Here is a 20,497-nt window from a genome sequence, read left to right as displayed (position 1 = left end):
ATCATGGAAATTTTGCTCCATGTGTTGCCCTAACGTGCCTCAGTCGTAGTAGCATAGTGTGGCGCTCCTTAGAGAAATTAGGCAAAAACATTCAAAAATTGAGCTTAATATGTTGTTGACTAGTTGATTCTGTGCATTTAGGTGTGTAGATGATGAGAAATTAGGTCCCTAGATTAGTTTAGGTCATCATGACCAAGAGTAGGACATTGTGACCATTGTAAAAGGTGCAAGGGGGGGCTCCATTAGGTAATCTATGTCTATAAGTAGACCACTTAGGAGCCAAACACCTCATTTGTGCTCATTTGTTTTTGGAATTTGAGAGGAGAGGTGTGTGGTTGAGGAGATATACAACAGAGCTATGGTGGGCATTCCGAAGGGTGATCATCAAGAAACAACGTGCAAATTTATAGATGATCTACGAGAGTGGCTCCCCTAGTATGTACCCTTTTTCCCGCTTTGTGATTTTATCATTTTTTCATAGATTTTAGGGTCCAAAATTAGGGCATCGATTGCGGTGTAGGATTTTGTGCTGCAACTATAGTCGTTTTCATTGCAATTGTTGGTGAAATCACACAATCGCCCATTCTATGATGTTATCATGGGATTTAGTGACAAAAATAAAATTTAGAACAAAAATTACATAGTTTAGCACCACATGTGCTTAGATTCGACACAAGTGTGGACATAGATGTCGTAAGTGATTTTTGTTACACATGTGTGTAAACTAGTGATGCGATTGATTAAAACACCACGTGTTAATTTAGGTAACACAATTGACTGACAAAATTGACAAGTGACCTCAGTTATAGGATTTTTCACTTGATTTGATTGATTAGGTCTAGGATTAGGTGATCATTGACAATATGTGTTGAGTGGATGTAGATTGCAATGTTGCATTTGTACACTTAATAGAGTCATCCAACTTGTCTAGCTTTGTGACATCATTTGGATATTGATGAGTGAGCGACTCTACATGCATTAGGATTTTATCATTTCACCTTCATGCTCAAGATTGGGGCCAATCAAGGTCTTATCATTACACTTCCCGAGAGATAGAAGTCTGAGACAAACTCCTTTTAGCTACCTATGGGAGAGGCTTCAATCAAACTTGACAACATCTGGCAGGTTCTTCGCATCTCTGTCCATGGACAAAGGGCTATTTATGAGCTTGATGTTGGACACGTATCATTGGTTAGATGTTTTGAGATCAACGATCTTGACATTGAGGACTACAAGGTTTGATATGACACATTAGTTGATTGATATGAGAGATTGATTGTTGTGGTATGTTTAGTCATTGCGAGTGTATTGGTACCTAATAGACAAGGCGATATATTTTGGATTGGTTGGGGGTTATCCTTGGAGGGTTTGATTGCCATGGTACAATATGGCATGTGGACCTTGTGTGATTGCCATGTTGTACTTTTAGTTGCATGATGTAGCCTATAGAGGTGCATGTTCCATTGGTTGCAGAGTGATATTGCTACAGGTTTGGGTCTAGGAGCACTTTGCAGTTTTCTTACCTATTGTTGATAGACATCTTGGGTTGGGTTTACCATATGTATATCGATATGGGATGTAATTACACAAACTCGTTTGGGTCATGCTTTGTATTGGTGACATGTGTTGGCTTTGCCCATTGATTTTATACGAAGACCTTATAAGTAGTGCTAGTTCTAGGATGACGATATGGATCACTTTCCTTACTACTATTAGACTCGATATTTGATTGGACACAGTCTTAACATATTATTGACAAACAACTCTATGAGAGGGTTCTATGATAGTTCGGGGAGTGACAAGATGTTCCTCATGGAGAGGCTAATTTTGCTAATTCAACACAAGGGGTAGAGCATTGGGGACCATTGGTTAGCCCACATGTAGCATATCAATAGTTTGATGAGCTTGTGCTGTGACATTGGGGATCTAGTTTTGATGTGGAAAAGATTGAAATGATGCCTGAGTATGATGTATGGTTTGTTGCTCACCAACCTAAACCGTTTACAGATCCAATTGTGCCCATCCCTTGGGAGAGGCAGGGTTAAGGCAAGAGAGGGAGGCTGAGGGGTCAAGGCCAAGGTATAGGTAGGGGTAGTGATGGAGATAAGGATGATGGAGGCAAAGGAGGAGGTGCTAAGGATGAAGGAGGTGATGGGGGTAATGGTGGTAGAGGGATATTGATGGGGACTCTTGTGATTCTAGTGGTTCCTCAAGAGGTATAGATTTGGGTACAGGGACAATTTCAAGGATAGGTACAAGGACATGTACAACTTGATGTTGAGGAGGCACTAGAGGATGAGGAGATGCTAAATGACGAGGACCTGCAATCTGTATTGATTAGTGGTTAGGATGTTAGGGCGACCATATGGGATGTCTAGGATCTTGTTTCTTCTTAGGATTAGATTGTAGCTTTACAATCATAGGTGGCTCAACTTATGAATGAGAGGGATACTACAATCATGAGGGCACTTGGGGTAGATCAGATGACATCTAGTTTCATAAAGATTTTGGATGGGCCTTTAGTAAATCTATCTTGATAGTTATATCAAGCAGGTCGAGGGGTTTAATATTATAGGGACCTATATGATTGTGGTACCACTAAATTAGAGGGCTCCCAATTATATAACTAGTCACATGACTTAGTGATGTAGGACAACTTGTACTAGAGGGGTAGATGATGGGCGGGGCCATTGTTGTCACAATACTCATATCATTTCACTTATATTTGTCGAATTGGGTGTGTCTAGAGTTGTATGCGATAAGGATTGTGTAATGCCCTGCCAGGAACCCTAAAGGAAAACAACACAACTAGGCAACTAAAGGGTGAAATAATTTTTTTTCTTAAAAACTAAGTGCATTAATCATAACCATTGCACGTCTAATAACACAGCGGAAGACTAACACATGATTTCCTAAGGGTTACCAACAAAGATTAATTGTAGATTATATTAACACCACGGTTAATCCAATTGCCCATTTAATTAGATAAATTAAATGCTTAAGTGTAAAATTACACATACATCTAAATTCCATAATGAAAGAATCAAAGTATTCCAATGCATTTATTTATCCATAATTCATTTATACATAAGATCAAAGTAACTGAATAATCATAAATTCCACTGACATAACATTACAATATCCATAAATACATGGCTTCCAATAATACCATGGATTACAAAGTTAGAATATCAAGGTTACATAAAAGTCTGATACAATGACCACAAGGTCTCAATTGAACAATGATCCCTAACATGAGTTGGTACATGAACCATGAACCAAGAAACACCAGCGAAGCCTTTCCTCACCTGAAGATACAATCCAGAACATCTGATGGGAAGTGGCACTACCACCCGACCATGTGATCCTGAAATGGAACCACCCCACCGTGCTAGGAGATAGTAGAAAACCCTCAAGCAAGCAAAGTAAGACAAGTACGAAAGAACTACAAGACTCCGCAAACATCCATGTGACTCAACTCACAACACTAGTGACTCTAAGGAGAGAGTGTCATCGCATAGCTTGATGGTTACCATGGTAGGCCTCCTAGGTCCCGACTCTCTGTCCTGGTAACCTCTCCCGGCTTCCGGCTCCAACTAAGTCTCATGCGGACCCTACAATCCTTTCGTGAAGACAAGGTGGTAAGTTTGCCATTCTAGGTCTTCTCGTAACATTATGAGCCCTGTACTAGCACTTCACCTATGCACGAGGTACATTATCTTAATTAATATTTATTCTACTCCCCCCAATATATTATTAGGTTATCACTTTTTAACTGACTTTCGACGGGTTATCCTGTCATCCACTTCGGGCACGGTCCCTGCTCGAAAGCCCCTCTTTCTCATAAGACACTAACAGGAAAGGTCTCTCTACGAGAACTCTATGGCGAAACAGACAACCATAACTAATCCTAACAAACCATAGGTGAAGGATACACAATCACTAACCCAAGATTGACCATTTGGACAAAACACACAATGGCTCACATCAACGGGGTTATACAACAACACCTGACCAAAGAGATATAACAACATATGACATAATGACAACTCAACCAGAATGGCAATGAAATTAAACTTGACTGCAAACACCATTTACACAAGATCCTAATACAGACAATCTTTTCTTAAAACAACCAAAAACATAAATAACTTGCAATCAAAGATTTTCCAGAAAATAAGAAAATACAACTATATTAATACAAAGAAATCAATTTTGTCATTTGTCCAATAAGGTTAAATCAATCACATAAAAATTAACCCCCTAATTATATGTTCATGATTACTTTACAAATAAACCCGATTAGATTGTATCAATAATCTAAATTAAATTCCAAATTCCAAATTATATATAATAATATAATATAATATAATCACACACACACACACACACACACACACACACACACACACACATTCTATGAATATAATATTATATAATTATATCACATTAAAATATATAATAAAAAGATGATTTAGTTTGAAACATCTTTCATTTCCAAAATAACATAATTAAAACCACAAAAAATACTATACACACACACACACACAGATATATATATATATATATATATATATATATATATATATATATATATATATATATATATATATATATATATATATATATATATATATATATATATATGTTATTAATTAATTTTTTTTAATTTTTAAAATTAATTATTATTTTTTAATTAATTAATGTTTTTTTTAAATTAATTTTTTTTTAATCAATTTTTTTTTAAATTAATTTTTTTGTTTTAAATTCCAATAACCTAAAAAAAACATTAAATTTTATTTCCAGGGAATCTAATTAATACAGATTTTCTCCAAAATACTAAAATAAAACAATTTCTCCATAACTTTTAATAACCTAATAAATTTAATTAAAATTAAATTCATTACCATAGTAACTAAATAATTACACAGAGATGTACAAATATTGACAGAACAACCATAGCAAAATATTGAAACCAATACCAGTCAAGAGGACATTTTCTCTGGCAAAACTTATTTTCTCCCAAAACTTGCAACTTTTTATACACAGTAAAACATCTTGGCAAAATTTGCCATAATAACTTTTCCCAATCTTCTCAAAATTTTAATCTAAAAACACCCAGGAAATAACTTCTTTCCTTAAACCAAAAATTAACTTTAGGAATGGACTTTAGCCAAGAACAAGAAATAATCAGTCAGGATTTTAGATTTAACAAACATCTTAACACACACATCATTCAAAAAGAAGAAAGAAATAAAATATTTTCTTTAAAACAAACAATCAAAAGATGCCACCCAACTTGGTATAGCTTTCCTGGAAGAAATCTGTAGAAGAGCCCTAATCCTTTTAACAAGCTTCCAAATAAATTTCTTCACCTAAATCCCTGACCCGTTTCCTGTGTATCCTAAAATAATGACCTATTCCTCTTTTTAAACTAAAATTCTAGGTTGAATATCTTTTTCCCCAAAAACCTAAATTTAGTAATAAAAGCAATTTTTTTTATTTTCTAATTTCCTAACAAAGGATAAGTTAACATGCAATAATTAAAAATCAATTTTCTTTCTTTTCTTTTCTCATGCAATTAATTTTCCAAATAAAGAAATTAAAGCAATACTATAATTCTAATTAATTTTTTATTCATTTATTTATTTATTCTTTTATTCTATTTAAAGTTCTAGGAAACAATAAATGCAATTAATCTAATTTATTTTTCCATTAAAATTTAAATAATTATATTTCTAAAATCATGCAACTTGCAACTTAATTTAATAACTTCTTTTAATTAACTAAATTTATAATCTCAATGCATACCTAATTCAACTATGAGATAACTCCATAAAATTAATTAATTAATCAAATCCACTAAAACACACAAACTGAACAAATCTCAAGCAAGTACTCATAAAAAGATCAAATGACAAAATACGAAGGCCGAACTAACTGACATGATGACTAACTGACGACACTCACACGAGTGTAAATGAGTAAAATAGGGTCAACTACTATCTCCTCCACTTCCATCGGAAAATATAAGGCACATTCAGACCTGTGAAGCCAAGTGGAGACGATATCCCGTACCTACCCGATACTTGTACCTGCAATATCTTGCATCACCGAACCACACATGCATATATATATAATATAGAAAACACGACATATACATTGATGAAGGAGAATCGTGACGTTCCCTGTCTCACCGAAATGAGTGAAGGGAAATCATCCCCTTGCATCCAATACATTCACAGACACACAACATATAATTCCACATTGCATAGATAAAGTAAAGTGTCAGTACATAGCAATAATCCATAAAATGCCATACATCACAAGTACTGAAATACTGCAAATAAATTATGCATTCTCATATCTAGATAAAGCATGAAATAATGTCATATAAGTCTGAATAACACATCATGGTAATGTATCCACTGAAAGTAAACAATAATAAAATATGAGTCTAATGAGTTCAAACGAGTAGGGCTACTATAGGTTGAATCCAATTTTGGGGGGGATTTTGCTTAGAGCACTACAATTCTTTCTTAGTTAGGCCCCGTTGGGAGCTATCGGTTTTAAACTCTCACTACAAAGTTCTTAATGGTTTCTATTTCTTATATTCCACAACTTCTACCAAACCATCAATTATATCCTAAGAATTTGTTAATTTTCCAACTCAGACCAAACAAAACTTCGTAAGAACAATTCACAAAATCACTTATTCTACCTAATCACACAAACGAAATCTAGGTTAACTTCTATTGTGTTAAAAATAAACTTCTAATTCTACTTTGCAATAAATCAACCTAATTTATTCTTGCATTAAGGAAATAACCACACTTAATCTAAAATACAATCTGCATACAGTAAATTGATTCCATGAGTGAGCATAATAAAGCTTCTGTCTAATCTCTACTTATGCAATCTACTTGAATGCTTACTAAAAACATGATTTTATAAATAATTCTGAAGTGGAGTCTATTCTAACAACAATAATTACTCTAAACATGCAACAAAAAATAATTTTGTTAACCTGAGATCATGAAAACAAAACAACAATTGATCTATTCATTTCTATTAGTATTGAACTGAAAATATTAAAATCAACATGCATGAAAAAGGAAATAATAAATTGGAGCAAGGTCACCTTCCTTCAGAAGAGCGGGCCTAGCTCTACCTTTATAGGGATTTAAAACATCGGAGCTAGATCAACTTCTTCAAACTTGCATTGAAATGGGCCCCCGAAGGGCAGTACAAGAAAATGTCTACTACAGGTTTACAAAAAATAATACTGAAAAACAATGGAATAATTGGACTAACTTCCACGAATTCCTAATGTTGCTTTGGCAATGCGTAAATATACCCTTATTTGAAATTCAAATACAAAGAGCACCATTTCAGATGACTGAGTGTGACTGAGTGACAATTACAGACAAAAGACTTACAATTAGGTTTTCTACTCAGGTGTAATGGTGGTAACACTAGGGTTTCACCAATTAAGATAATAAAACCACTAATTTTACTTGGAAGACCACTACATTGAAAGAAGGGCGAATCCAATAGATCTAGCCACAATCCAAATAGGAAAAGGGATGAAATTATGATTAGATTCAATGGTTTTCAGTTTGCCCCCTCTTTCTAGTTGAAGATTGGATGTCAAATAGGAAACATGGGTAAAACAAGGGATAATTGAAGTAAATCGATGAAGATGGTAAGCTACATATGTCCCATGGAGCCACAGACTAGGATCTGGACAAAAGAATATGTTTAAAATCTATACCCGAAAGTTCAGCCTGATTTTTCAGGATGAGGTAGCACAAATTCGTTCTAGTCCTCTGAATTTCACTCCATCGAAAGATGAACCTGTTTATTGTCATTAAATTTGTCGGTTTATGAATTGCCCTTGAATTGAATAATTTAAATATTGAAGTAAATGCTAGGAGATATATCTCAGATATGCAATTGTTGATGGAAGGATTAAAGATGCAATGCTCTTTGAGTGTAATCACAAATATTGAATGCAATGGCGTGAAAAAGAAATGAGCATGAAAGACCTAATTAAACATACATGCTTGGATGAAGATTGATGTGACTTTGTTTGATAATGCTTGAAGGATCAAATGTTGCCTTAAATCTCTGAAAATGCTTGATGATGTGTAGTACCCCTTCTCGATTAGACTTTTTAAACTCATGTTTGACTTCAATTGACTGTTTAATGGATACATTATTGTTATATTTTATTCAGACTTTATGTGATGTTATTACATGCTTTAATTTGATTTGTAATGTATGCTTTCATGCAGTATTTCCTTACTTATGTTAAATGTGATTTTTATGGATTACTGACATGAATTGACACATTTACTTTATATGTGCGATGTGTTATTTACATGTTTCGTGTTTGCAAGTGTATGGAATGCGAGGGGGTGATTTTCCTTCACTCACTTTGGTGAAACATGGAATGTCACGATTCTCCTTCATCGGTGTGCGTGTCGTGTTTGTTTATATATTTGTCTATATGCACGTGTGGTTCTTTGATACATGACATTGCAAGTACAAGTACCGGGTAGGTACGGGGTATCGACTCCACTTGGTTTCACAAGTCTGAGCATGCCTTATTTGTCCGATGGGAGTGGAGGAGATAGTTGTTGGACCCTAAATTGACCCGCAGTTACACTCATGTGAGTGTTGTCAGTCGGTCGTCTTTTCCCGTTTGACCGGTATGCGAGTCATAGTGCTTTGGTATTTTCGTTTTGTGAGTTATCGTATGGTCATTTCTCGTTTTATGTGCTTCCAGTTATTTGTAAAGATTTAATTTGAGTGAATTGTGTTAATTTGTGTTGGCTTAATTAGTTTAATTATTATGCCCTTGAGTTTATTGTTTTAATTAAATAAATGAAGTTGTTAAATTAAATGGTTAAATTGCATGTTATATTGTGAAAATAGTTGTATTAAATTATTTGTAAAAGAAATAAGTTAAATGCTATGCTATTTGAATTTTAGTGCAAATGTTAAGTTAAATTCATATGGGGAAAAAAAATAAAAATAAAAAAAACATTTCCATTGACTTTTTAGTTAGCTTTTAGATTTTTATTTTTGGTTAAAAGAATTGTGTCATGAAAAAGGGGAAATTAGATTTTTTACTTTTTAAGTATTATATTTCTATTGGTTGGGGAAAACTTTTAACCTAAAAGTTTAGGTTGAAAATATTTTTCCTATATTACCTGTGAGTGCACGGGAAGTGAAGGAGACATTTTTGAAAACCAAAACTTGGAAACCATTTGGAAGGAGGAATTTGGATTTTGGAATTGGTATGCAGGATTGAAGCTCTTTTACAATTTTCTTCCTGGATTGCTTTTTAGGTTGGGTAGATTTCTCTCTTTTGTTGCAATAAAAATTTAAATGTTTTGAGCTTTTTCTTGTGTGTGTGATTGAAAATTGTTAAATCTTATTGGAAATTCTTGTTTGAAAGTTTGGTTTGGAAATAGAGTAGTTTGCTCTTGAATTTAATCAAATCCCAAATCAATGTGTTTTTTGTTGAAGAAATTGTCCAATATCTTGTTGGTTGTGTGCTTTCAAGTTTTTGTAAAATTTAGTTTTTGATTATTCTCTCAATTTGAGTAGTAAAGAATAGATTTTGTTTTCTGTATGTTTTCAAGTTTTGATTTGTTTAAAATTAGGTGGTTATGTTGGCAAAATTTTGTCAATTTGCCCTCTTTGTATGATGCAAAGGTTTTTCCTGTGTGTGAAGAAATGAATCAAATCCCCTCTATTTGCTTAAAATTCTTTTGAATTTTTGCCCAAGATCTTTGGATTTGGGTCTTTTATGCTTTTATTTATAAACAAAAATCCTTATTGAAAATTTCTTTGAAAGAAAAATTTTCTATTCATTGTAAAATTTTATCAATGAAATGGTTGCAGATTAAGAAATTGTTTTGTGAGTATTTAAAAAAAAAACAAAAATGTATTTTAACCCCCCACCTGGCAGGGTATACCCCACCATGTGGGATGGTAGCTTCTGCTACCATAGGGTAGCAGCGCTACCGCTTGGTAGTGACTGGTACCATTTGGTAGTGACTGCTACCATATGGTAGCAACACTACCAAAGGGTAGCGACTGCTACCATTTGGTAGCAGCGCTACCAAAGGTAGCAACCACCGCTCAAAACCTTTCCTTCTTTGTTGTATAATTTGGTTCACTATATAAAATGGTCCGCTGTTTTATAACAGTGTGGTTATAAATTTATGCTTTAATTTCGATATATATATATATATATATATATATATATATATATATATATATATATATATAATCAAGGCATTAGTTTTATGTGATCAATTTAGTAAATTAGATTTATTCTGGAAGTAGATTAAATATCTTAATATAATTCTTATGTTATATTTTTGTATATATTTAATATGAATTTTTATCATTTTATTGGAGTTATTGTATTGGAATATAAAAATTGAATGACGTATATGGAAAGATGCATTATTTCATGTGGGGTGTTTTTTTTCATTAAAATGATTATGACTGTTGCTTGTTCAAATTGAAAAGAGGTAAATTGATTATTTATGATTATTTAGATTTCTAGTCTTATTAGTTCAATGATGACTTGAATTTCTCTTAATCATTATGGTGGCGTTTTATTAAATTTTAAACGATGAATTTGTAAGTGTATATGATGTTGTTAATTTCAAAAGATTGTCTGAGTTCAGTCTTAGTGAATTTTGGTATTTCTTGTAAGGGGCTTATTTTGTTGTAAATTCTTGTCTATGTTTAGTCGTCCTGTTGTGGTGTTCATTGTACCTCTCGATTAGTTGTTGTATTATGACCTTGTTGTTTTAACCATATTGTGCTTATTCCTTATGGTTAACCAAGGGTTAGTAAGACTATATTTTTGGTCATCTGTATTTTTGTGGTGGTGTTATGGCTGTCTGTTTCGCCATAGGGTCCTCGTAGAGTGACCATGTTTGTTAGTGTCCTATGGGAGAGTGGCTTTCGAGTGGGGGCTGCACTCGAAGAGGTTGGCAGGATAATCCCTCGAAAGTGAGATAATAAGTGATAACCTAATAAGTGATTAGGGGGTGGGTAGTTCTTAACATTATATAAGATAGTGTACTCCGCGCATGGTTGAGTACTCGTATAGACTCAAGATGTAGTGGGAAGGCTTGGAATGGCAAACCGACCACCTTGTCTTCATGAAGAGTTGGTAGGGTCCGCATGAGACTTAGATGGAATCGAGGGTTCGGAAAAGGTTATCAGGATAACCCATGATGGGGGCCGGGACCTATGGAGGCCTACCTAGGGTAACCATTATAAGCTATGCGATGACACTCTCTCTTTAGGGTCACTAGTGTTTTGTGATGTTGAGTTCACCTGGAGTACTGTGGAGTCGCTCTTGTATTGTCATCCATGTTTTGCTTATGCTTGCTTGAGGGTCTTCTGCTATCTCCTAGCATGATGGGGTGATTCCGTTTTGGGATCACATGGTTCGGTGGTAGTGCCACTTCCCATTAGATGTCTTTGTTTGTGCCTTCATGCGAGGATTGGCTTCGCATATATTTATTGTGGTTTGTGATCCGTGCATCATCTCATGCTGGAGATTATTGTCCTTTTGATACCTATGTGGTCATTTGTCTCAATGGATTTATGTAACCTTGTATTTGGTAAAGATGTAAATTTTATATGTATTGTTGGAAGTCATGTATTTTATGAACAATGTAATCTTAAGTTATTGGATGTTATTTTATCAGTTATCCTTATTCTTATTGAAGGGAAATTTATATTGTAATACTTTCAATCTTTAAATGATGAAACCTGTTATGTGAATATGATTTATTATGTTCAATGAGTAATTGATGGTTAATTAGATTAATCTTAATTATGGAATTTAACTTTTCATTTAATTCTTCATTTGTAACCCTTTAGGAATTCTTGTGTTAGTCTTCTGCTTGTGTTATTAGTGTGCAATGTAGTAATTAAACCACTTAATGTGATTTATACTTTAATTTAAAAAAAATAAAAATTTCACCCTTATTTGCTTAGTTGTGTGGTTTTTCCTTTGGGGTTACAGGCGGGGCATTACATGATGAATGCTTAAGAGATGCACAAATAGTATGGATATGTATTGGATGTCAAAATGAATTGATATATTTATTTAGGGTTCCCTAGGTAAATTACTGATTAGGCCGACCTCCAACAGTCAAGTGTAGCCATAGGGACCAAATTCGATCAGGCAAAGAGAGAGCCTACTTGGTCCCAAATTGGGACTTACTTAAGGGGAACCAAGTGCTGGGAGGCACCCTAGTCCAAGACTAGGGCGTGGAGCGTCCTAGTAAAAAATCAGGACAAAAAACTCAGAGACCGAGGGAGGGTAGCTCTTGGATGGGGCCCTCCCAGTGGTGTTAGTAGGTGACATCAAGGTTGAAGTAAAATGGGGCCAAAACGGGCTTGAGGGGAATGAAAAGGGGACATGATAAAGTAGGAGTACAAACATGAAGTGTGAATCAAGTACTGGTTACAATTTATGATTCTACATTTAACCCCCACTTTAATGTGAGTATGAGCCTATGCAAATACTTGTGGTAAAGTAGAAAGATGAGAGAGAGGAGAAATTACGAGCAACATCACAAGGAGATAAGACATTGCTAGTTTTGAGGAACCAAGCTCCCAATCTTAGGATCTTAACTCACACAATCACATGCAAGGACACACAAAATAAGACAAAGACAAATGACCAAACAAATACAAAAGACACACAACACAAGGGGTTAGTACTAAAAAAAATGTCTTCCAAGTCATCTAGTTGAAGAGACATCGATAATCAAATGTCTCATCCACTAACATCATTCTTGGAATGCTATCACAAGAAGACAAGTGGTCACAAAAAAAGAGCAAGAGCATGCATCAAGTAATGAACCATGATCCACAAATAGAAAATATATGAGCTCATGGGGAGGAGAAAAGAGAGGACATGGATGACACATTCTATCAAGCTGTGTTATGCTAGGCTATCCATGAGAAGAATATCAAGAGTGGTTGTGGAATTGACAAGCTAGCAAGCTATGTTAGGCTAGCAAGCTTTGTTATGTTGTGTGATTCATGTAAAGATGAATAGTCGAAATAGTCTAGCAAGTTGTGTTTTTCTAGTTTCACTCATCTTGAAAAAGGAAGAGCTGAAAGGTATATCAAGCCATGTTATGCTAGTCAACTCATCTTGCCGCATATGTCGTTGTCTAGTTTTAGGAGTTAAGCAACTTGTATAAGAGATAAGTCTGGTTTTGAGCATGCAACAACCTGTATAAGACATGTAATAAAAACAAAATATGTCTGGTTTTGGGAATGAAGCATAAGAATTGGGTCTAGTTTTGAGAATGTACACCTTGAATAAGACATATAAAAAGGTTGCGTCTAGTTTTGGGAATGAAGCATCTCATATAAAAGTTGGGTTTGGTTTCAAGAATTTACACAAGCATAAGACATATAAAAAAGCTACGTCGAGTTTTGGGAATGAAGCATCTCATATAAGAGTTAGGTCTGATTTCGAGAATGTACACCCTATATAAGACATGCAAAATCAAAATATAGTATAAAAAGGGTGATATGTATGCCCCCTTGGCCCCGCTTCAGATGTTAACATAAAGGTATGTTGATGTCTTAAGGAAGCTAGAAACAAGGATACACACCTTCAACACCAAGTAGATACCCTTTGGGCAACAATGTATATAAATCAAAGCTATAAAGGTAGTGCTCTTAGAAGCAAGGAAAAGATAGTTGTAAAAGAGATATCTTGCAACAGCTATAAAGGGAATACTTTAGAGGAGAAGGAGGAAGAGGTCTTTGCTCAAAGACACCCACCTCCAAGAGGTGATTTTGAACAAAAATAACATCTCTGACCATAAAGAAGGGGAACAAGAATTCATACGTTCCTCCTATTGCTAGGAAAAACAAATTCTTGATGAAGGATAACACACTTTTGGCCCAAAGTGAGAGGTTTGTTTATAATAGATATACATTGCCAAGTGAGGAAGAGGTTGTACACAAGGATACACACCTTTTGCATAAGAGGTAATCCTTGAGCAAACAACAACTTCACACAGGGGATAACGTTGTATCATAAGCAAACACCACTCAACAAAGGAAAAGTGGATCCTTAGAGAAGATAAGAGAAATCAATGCCCCCAAAGAAAGATTATACAGAAAAGATGTATCACTTCAAGCAAAGAAAAGGTCCTAAGCAAGGAACACACATGTACTTACATGAAGGAAGATTTTGTTGTTCATCAAAACTGATTAACCCAAGTTCACCTACAATCCTTCTATGAAATGACCAATTTCACTCTATAGAACACATCAGGACTTGGACAACATAACATAGGACCCTAATTGTTCCTCCTGCACTTCAGGTTCTGCTAGGCCTAGGGGGGGACACTCTTTTGATGCATTAAATACAACAGTTACAGACATATGACTGCATCAATGATAAGCAGATAAATCATTCCACAAGATCAACAAATTAGAAAACACATACATATTGGCTAGATCTTGTACAAATAATGGATGAAACAAAGCTTGGAAAGAATAGAACACAAACCCCTAAACATAAAGGGAAATAGATTTGTCTTTCAATTTGTAAATCTAAAACTATCACCAAATCTTTTAAAGACCAGTGCCTTGTTCATTGGGCAACAAAGTCACACATAGAAATGCAAAATGCAAATCATAGCTGCAAATTTGTTTTCCTTACAAGATATTCATGCATCAATACCTTATACTAATGCATAACTTGATTCATTCACAAGATTATCAGATTTGGGACACATATTCCATTTATTCATGATTGATTACAGAATTTAAAACCATCATTGAAGGATACCTATAAACAATCACACAATCTCCTTGAAATTGACAAATTCCATCCTCCTTGAGGATTCAATTTATAACATTGAAATACATGCATAAAGACAACATTGTATGGAATTTACTCATGCCTAACACAAGTAAGACCTGCAACTAGAAAACCATCTATAATACTGTAATGTAACCTCTATACCCTGAAAAGATCCATAGAATTTTACACATTTGGGTCAAGCAATTCAGAACTAGAAGCCATGAAATCTGGAGCACTTCCTCCAAAATTCTGGAACCCTTACAACTGAGAAGAAATGGGAATAAGAAGAGGAGGGAATAAGATCAAATCTGCATAACACACTGCCAAGTGTCTTCTTTTTTAACTGAAATTCATTTTCTTCCTTGTTCCCATGGAAACTGCTCTAAAAAAATCCTATATTTGTTAAAACTAACTGCATGATTTGATTCCTTATTTCGAGAGCTTTCTGGTGATATATAATACTTGCATATTTGGCCAAAAATTAACCTCTGGGCGAATTAATCCTATATATGTCACCATTATTTAAATTTTTTGAATTTCACATTATAGTCTGCACTATATATTTAATTTTGATTTTTCAATCCATCTTTTGGCTTGACGCCCTGCCACGTGGCAGCCTGTGATTCGTTAGGAAGGTCCACTGGGCGCCACCTGGGATGACACATTGCCTTTCGCCACTAGACTGCCTGCTTGTCGCCTCGTGGACCGACACCCGTCGGCCATGTCACTGCCACCTCACTCGCCATGTCATCGAGACCTCTACCTGGACTTGCCATGTCACCTTTCACCATTTCGCGATGGGTAACGGGCGTGCATGTTTGCCTCGCGAAATCACGCGCACCGTCGGATCTTGTTGAACCTGCATGTTCTTTAACTCTTCACCACTTCACGATGCTTAACTGGAAAGCATCTCTGCTTCACGAAACAATGCGCTTCATTGATCTTCATGGAACTTGCTCACTCGTTAGTCTTTTTGCCACTTCGCGATGCTTAACTGGCGTGTATCTTCACCCCGCGAAACAACGTGCGTCGTCGGATCTCCTGCAACCTACTCACTAGTTAAGTTGCCCTTTCTCTATAAAAATCGCCTACCTCAGGATCCGTGCTTGCGTGGGGTCCACCTGGTCACCACTTGACCTCCTTGGTCGCCTCAAGAAATGCGCCCACGAGCGTGGGGTCCGCTTGGGCGCCCAATTGGCACCATCCGTCAAAAGCCCTCAAGGATTTCACATTATAGATGAGTGTGTTTGTGCATTTAAATACCAAAAAGTTTTCTCGCCCAGTGAATGTGGGATATATGCATTATGCCTGGAATACATTTTGTGAAGATTTTCCGAGTTTTAATGGCTGCCAATAGTGTTTGCTTGAAACTTGAAACGATTGTTCAACCACCATGCTGCCTGTGAAGGGAGGAAATTGGCTTTGGCTGCCAAATTCATTTTGTTTGAAACTTCAAATGTTTTAACCTTGCCCCTTTACCATAGCATATAGGAGAGGGATGGGAAAAGGTTATGGAATTTGGGCTTTCACCTGCTAATTGCATTGCTCTGAAAATTTTATTGCCCAGTAAACTTCCTTCTCTAACTTACCCACCTTGCAAAAGCTCACGACAAGGAGGAGAGGATTGCCAATTTGCATTTGTTTAACTTGATTTTCTGTGTTGGCTGCTACCTGGGATGGGGAGGCACGTGAGGAGGAACTTGACTGGAAACCATTTGCTTGGGAGTTTCAATGGCCTCCAAACTCCACGACAGAGGGGGGAATTTGGCATTGGAGTTTTATTTGCTGAAGTTTAATGATTCAATTTGCATTTGATTTTTAAACTTCTCTGCTTCTTCTCCAACCAATGACATTTGCTAAGAAAGTTTTAACATTCAGACTTTCACCATGCCACACAGGAGGAAGTTAATGGCTCTAAATGCATTTGCTTGGAAACTTTGTGCTTTAACCTTGCCCCTTCATCCACGCAGGGAGGTGGGAGGACTGCTGTTGCATTTGCTGTTTGGATTCAACACTGCCCTTTAGCCACCATGCTATTCATAGATGATGTGTGTCTGTTTTAACTTCTAAAACAGGGACTGTATATATTATGTTTGAAACCTTATCCACTGTCTTCATTCCCACCCTTTGTATTGTTGTAGCTGCTCTTTCCGTTATCAAACTGTCAAAGTCTCTTTGACTCTATCTTTGCTGCTCTTATTGTCTTTAATTACTACAAGTGCTATCCATAGGCATTTTCAAATCACTGTGTTTGTGCCCGAACTATGTTCTTGGATAATCTTATATGGGGTTTATTCATTCTTTTCTTCAAAGTAGCTATGGATGGAAAATGAGAACTAAACATATGACATATTGAACCCAATTCTCAAAACCATAAAGTTCCATAAAAGCCTCTCAGTTATATGCCCACATAATGAAATGAAATCATCTCTTAATAAACCAATTTGCCAACAAAATCAATGCACGAGCATGAGCCAGGTCAGGCCCCAAAGTGGGTCTGGCTAAATTTTTTTTTGTTTTCATGCAACTGACCTTCGAAATCCCTCACGAACCTTAAACATACCTCTGGAATTGATCGACACCATTTCGGATCACCAAACTGAGTTTCGCAACTTTCAGGCACTTGCGCCACATTTTCGCATTTAATCGCGAAGATGTAATTTTCAAACTGGTCAAAACACCTTTCTGGACCTTGCAAACTAACAAGCATTTACTCTGATATACAAACATGAACTCTACCAAGCGGTTTCTCAAGACGAATCCCGAGTGAAGAGATATTAATGGTCAAAGATGACCAACTAGCTTTGTTGACACTGCGGACCTGATGAAGTCAATGCGTAGGCAACTCATGATGCCTTTCTTAAAAATATCAAATGATCTCCGTAGACCCTCAAATCTGAGGCATAGGTACCTTGAAGTACATATCAAAACTTAGAATGCTCAGTTCGACCAAAAGGCTGACTGGGTGCAAATGGTGCGATCATGAAAATAGCAACTTTAACTAATATAACAATGAAAGTACGAAACACTGAAACTGATAGCTCAAGAAACCATTTTGAAAACCGATTAAATGGATTGGCAAGAGCTTGAAACTGGAAACATAGCTTGTCATTTATGCAAAAAATAGCCTGGAACAAACATTCTGACATGACACTCACTGAGGCGACTTTTACACTTATGCAAAACAGGGCTCCGATTAGCAGCTGAAACAGGGACTTGTCAAACCATACAAACTGCAAACAGATTGAGCCTGCTAAACTGAGCAAATGGATTCACAAAGACTTGAAATTTTTCATGGAGGCACACTTTTATGCATAGAATTCAATACACTTTGAAATTATTCATGACGATCAACAGGGCAAAAGATATAAGCACTCAAAGTAGGCTACTTGGTAAAATCTGCATATGTGCCTAAAATGCACTTTCAGCTCACCCCTTGAAATGGGTACCTGATAAATTGATCCAAACTGAATTTTGAAAGTTGCACAACACTTCATTAACCAAATGAAAGGTGTATGACACATTTTCCAAGCCTTACCCTTTGAAAATCAACTGGCTCGATTTTACCCTCTCTCTAACTAGGCCAATCAAACTGACTCATTTTATGATCATTTGGAAATGCAGAGCACAATTTTGAAATGGGCCTTTCAAATTCACTCAAATTTAATGAGTCCCAACATATTCAATTTGAGAAAAGACATCAAGATATGCAAACTACAACTCAAAAGAAGAGGCAATCTTCAAAAGGAGAGAGAAAATTGAATATACCATCCTTTCCCCCCAAGTGAGGAGGTGAGGATGAATTATGTTGCTACCCAAGTATGATTGAAAATTAAAAGGAATCACCATAGAGCCCCCAATAAAGTTAAACAACTAGTGCCATAGGGTGATGAGATTATTGTCCTTTTGAGACCTATGTGGTCATTTGCATCAATGGATTTATGTAACCTTGTATTTGGTAAAGATGTAAATTTTATATGTATTATTGGAAGCCATGTATTTTATGAACAATGTAATCTTAAGTTATTGGATGTTATTTTATCAGTTATCCTTATGCTATGTGTAAATGCTTTATTGAAGGGAAATTTATATTGTAATACTTTCAATCCTTAAATGATGAAACCTGTTATGTGAATATGGTTTATTATGTTCAATGAGTAATTGATGGTTAATTAGATTAATCTTAATTATGGAATTTAAATTTTCATTTAATTCTTCATTTGTAACACTTTAGGAATTCTTGTGTTAGTCTTCCGCTTGTGTTATTAGTGTGCAATGTAGTAATTAAACCACTTAATGTGATTTATACTTTATTTATTTTTCTTATTTCACCCTTATTTGCTTAGTTGTGTGGTTTTTCCTTTGGGGTTCCTGGTGGGGCATTACATGATGAATGCTTAAGAGATGCACAAATAGTATTGATATATATTGGATTTTAAAATGAATTGATAAGATGTCTTTATTTAGGGTTCCCTAGGTAAATTACTAATTAGGCCGACCTCCAATGGTCAAGTGTAGCCATAGGGACCAAATTCGATCAGGCAAAGAGAGAGCCTACTCGGTCCCAAATTGGGACTTACTTAAGGGGAACCAAGTGCTGGGAGGCACCCTAGTCCAAGACTAGGGCGTGGAGCGCCCTAGTAAAAAATCATGACCAAAAACTCAGAGACCGGGGGAGGGCAGCTCTTGGATGGGGCTCTCCTAGTGGTGTTAGTAGGTGACATCAAGGTTGAAGTAAAATGGGGCCAAAACGGGCCTAGGGGGAATGAAAAGGGGACATGATAAAGTAGGAGTACAAACATGAAGTGTGAATCAAGTACTGGTTACAATTTATGATGCTACATTTAAACCCCACTTTAATGTGAGTATGAGCCTATGCAAATACTTGTGGTAAAGTAGAAAGATGAGAGAGGAGAAATTATGAGAAACATCACAAGGAGATAAGACATCACTAGTTTTGAGGAACCAAGCCCCCAATCTTAGGATCTTGACTCACACAATCACATGCAAGGACACACAAAATAAGACAAAGACAAATGACCAAACAAAGACAAAAGACACAAACCACAAGGGGTTAGTACTAAAAAAAAATGTCTTTCAAGTCATCTATTTGAAGAGACATCGATAATCAAATGTCTCATCCACTAATATCATTCTTGGAATGTTATCACAAGAAGACAAGTGGTCACAAAAAAAGAGCAAGAGCATGCATCAAGTAATGAACCATGATCCACAAATAGAAAATATATGAGCTCATGGGGAGGAGAAAAGAGAGGACATGGATGACACATTCTATCAAGCTATGTTATGCTAGGATATCCATGAGAAGAATATCAAGAGTGGTTGTGGAATTGACAGGCTAGCAAGCTTTGTTATGTTGTGTGATTCATGTAAAGATGAATAGTTGAAATAGTCTAGCAAGTTGTGTTTTTCTAGTTTCACTCATCTTGAAAAAGGAAGAGCTGAAAGGTATATCAAGCCATGTTATGCTAGTCAACTCATCTTGCTGCATATGTCGCTGTCTAGTTTTAGGAGTTAAGCAACTTGTATAAGAGATAAGTCTGGTTTGAGCATGCAATAACCTGTATAAGACATGTAATAAAAACAAAA

The sequence above is a fragment of the Cryptomeria japonica genome, chromosome 8 (genome assembly GCF_030272615.1).
Source record: "Cryptomeria japonica chromosome 8, Sugi_1.0, whole genome shotgun sequence".
In the NCBI taxonomy this organism is placed as follows: Eukaryota; Viridiplantae; Streptophyta; class Pinopsida; order Cupressales; family Cupressaceae; genus Cryptomeria; species Cryptomeria japonica.
This window is presented reverse-complemented; position numbering follows the sequence as displayed.